Source organism: Mus caroli, chromosome 13, assembly GCF_900094665.2.
Source record: "Mus caroli chromosome 13, CAROLI_EIJ_v1.1, whole genome shotgun sequence".
NCBI lineage: Eukaryota > Metazoa > Chordata > Mammalia > Rodentia > Muridae > Mus > Mus caroli.
In genome coordinates this window covers 91080010-91083100 of record NC_034582.1, presented here as the reverse complement: position 1 = coordinate 91083100, position 3091 = coordinate 91080010, and the positions used below count along the sequence as shown (strand labels likewise).

The following is a 3091-nucleotide window of genomic DNA, read 5'->3' as shown; positions in this document are numbered from 1 at the left end:
GGTGGCTTTCGACCAATGATCATTCCAGCTCCTTCCAGACCTTCTGTTGCCCACATCTTATCACCGTTGGTTGAGTAGCTGCATAGACATGAAGGCAGGCTACAATCCAACTTGCTCTGCTGTTCAGGTTCTTTGGGGGATTTGATCCAGATTCTTTTAATCATCTGGACTAATCAGAGACACCACGCTAACAGTGTTAGATGGGAATAACTTCACAAGCTGCGAGAGGTTCCTCTGGCCAGTCAGAGAATCAGTAGATTTCAAACAAAATGAACCTCCCTCTAGAAGCAAGAGAGCACACACAAGTGTGTCTGTGTTAAGCAATGCATTTAGACAAAGCCAAGGGGCTTTTAAAAACAGCTTAATTTTGCTCTACATGGGTTTTCTCTGTACACGATGATGTGGGTAATGAGGAGGCCACACTCACTGGGGACCGACCTTCCTCTTGCATCTTGCAGCGGTGGTGGTTGCTATTCTTTGAAATGTCGGTCCCTGGAAAGCAGGAATCACAGGAACACTAGCTCAAAAGACACAAACTTCAGACAGATGGTTTATTTTACAAACAAGATTTTTCTCTTTTTCTTCTATGTCCTACCAAGATCTATCTGCACAACTTCGACCTGACTTGGACAACGAGGCACAGGGAGATGAAAGACACACATACAGAAAAGCTGGGTTCAGGTGGACCATGTAGTCAGATGGACAGAGACTAGCCACACCCTGGGAACTCAGCACATCTGCTGTATCTAACATGAATGATGAGGACGTGGGCTAGCTAGTCTTACAGGGAGCAGTCTCTTGGGTTGCTGTTACCCAGGAGAGGAAGCTGTACTTGATGCATTTTGGACATACTGCCAACATTAGCAGTCTTCAAACTGGGGATGGCTTTGCTATTCCTGAGCCAGACCCAGAGACAGCCTTGTCATTCCCATGGATCTGGGGCACTGGGATCCCTGACATGGTCATGATCATGTCAATAATACAGGGCTTGGGCTCTGCTCCTCCCTGTTCCAGAGACAGCCTCATCTTCTTGTGCAGTGCCAGCCTGGTCCCGTAGACAAAATGGTGAAGGTCGGTGTGAACGGATTTGGCTGTATTGGGCGCCTGGTCACCAGGGCTGCCATCTGCTCACCACATGGCAAAGTGGAGGTTGTTGCCATCAACGACCCCTTCATTGACCTCAACTACATGGTCTACATGTTTCAGTATGACTCCACCCATGGCAAATTCAACGGCACAGTCAAGGCTGAGAATGGGAAACTTGTTATCAATGGGAAGCCCATCACCATCTTCCAGGAGCGAGACCCCGCTAACATCAAGTGGGGTGATGCCGGTGCTGAGTATGTGGTGGAGTCTATTGGTGTCTTCACCATCATGGAGAAAACTGGGGCCCACTTGAAGGGTGGAGCCAAAAGGGTCATCATCTCTGCCCCTTCTGCCGATGTTCCCATGTTTGTGATAGGTGTGAACTACGAGAAATATGACAACTCACTCAAGATTGTCAGCAATGCATCCTACACCACCAATGCTTAGCCCCCCTGGCCAAGGTCATCCATGACAACTTTGGCATCGTGGAAGGGCTCATGACCACAGTCCATGCCATCACTGCCACTCAGAAGACTGTGGATAGCCCCTCCGGAAAGCTGTGGCGTGATGGCCGTGGGGATGCTCAGAACATCATCCCTGCATCCACTGGTGCTGCCAAGGCTGTGGGCAAGGTCATCCCAGAGCTGAACGGGAAGCTCACTAGCATGGCCTTCCGTGTTCCTACCCCTAAGGTGTCCGTCATGGATCTGACGTGCCGCCTGGAGAAACCTGCCAAGTATGATGACATCAAGAAGGTGGTGAAGCAGGCATCTGAGGGCCCACTGAAGGGCATCTTGGGCTACAATGAGGACCAGGTTGTCTCCTGCGACTTCAACAGCAACTCCCACTCTTCNACNTTNGATGCCAGGGCTGGCATTGCTCTCAATGACAACTTTGTGAAGCTCATTTCCTGGTATGACAATGAATACGGCTACAGCAACAGGGTGGTGGACCTCATGGCCTACATGGCCTCCAAGGAGTAAGAAACCCTGGACCACCCACCCCAGCAAGGACACTGAGAGCAAGAGAGAGGCCCTCGGTTGCTGAGGAGTCCCTATCCCAACTCAGCCCCCAACACTGAGCATCTCCCTCACAATTTCCACCCCAGACTCCCATAACAGGAGGGGCCCAGGGAGCCCTCCCTAATCTCTTGAATACCATCAATAAAGTTTGCTGCTCCCACCCACACACACACAAAAATAATAACAATATAGGGCTCCGGTCTTCACCTGCCCCTGATAGCTTCCCACTGCCTTCTGTCTGTCTGGTCCTTGCTTCTGTGTGAATTATTCCCTTCTTTCTAGCCAGGCAGCCAGGACACTGCAGACTACTTCTGACCTGACACTCCAAGAACAGGATGGAGTAAGAAAAGCCCTCTACCTGCCTTCCCTGCCTTAATCTGCATTGCTTTCTCTTTTTTACAAGTCTCTTCTGTCCTCCCAGGAAACAGACTGCTAAACTATATCTCTACTCAGTGATTTGGTCTCTAATGCCAAGAGATCACAGTTAAAAATTAATGTGGTCACATGTCAAAGTTTCCGGTTTTTATGGCGTCTGATCCCATACAGGTAAGGAAAGATAGGCAAACATGCACAAGAACGTGACAGGCATATTGCAACATCCTTCATACCTATGTTGGAAAAGCTCACTCAGTTCTCTCAAAGCTGGGCGACATAGAACCTCCCTCGACTAATCTCCCTGAATGACTTTTCTGGCTTTAGCACAGAATTGTAACAATATGGGACAAGAAAGATAAAGTAGGGGTGACAAGGGCCGTTCACAGTCTAAAGGTCCTTGCTATAGAATATATAAAAAGTGGAGGAGTTCCAGTTTTCACAGTATAGTTTTTCCATCTCTGTGTCAACGTATGTCTGTTTTTGAACACGTGTGACGGATGCTGTTTCGTTGCATTGTCCTCCAGTTCCTGCTGCCTTGCAAACTCGGCCCATCCTCCTGATCACCGTCGCTCTGCAGTGGAATTGTAGCTCAGTAGCTGTCTACCCTG

General features: G+C 49.1%; 1 pseudogene across 1 annotated transcript; it reads left to right on the top strand.

The window, feature by feature from the left end:
- Positions 1-1033: 1033 nt before the first annotated feature.
- LOC110307909 lies at positions 1034-2268 on the top strand (annotated as a pseudogene). The gene has a single exon (XR_002379480.2). The product of XR_002379480.2 is annotated as a glyceraldehyde-3-phosphate dehydrogenase pseudogene (transcript).
- Positions 2269-3091: the final 823 nt, after the last annotated feature.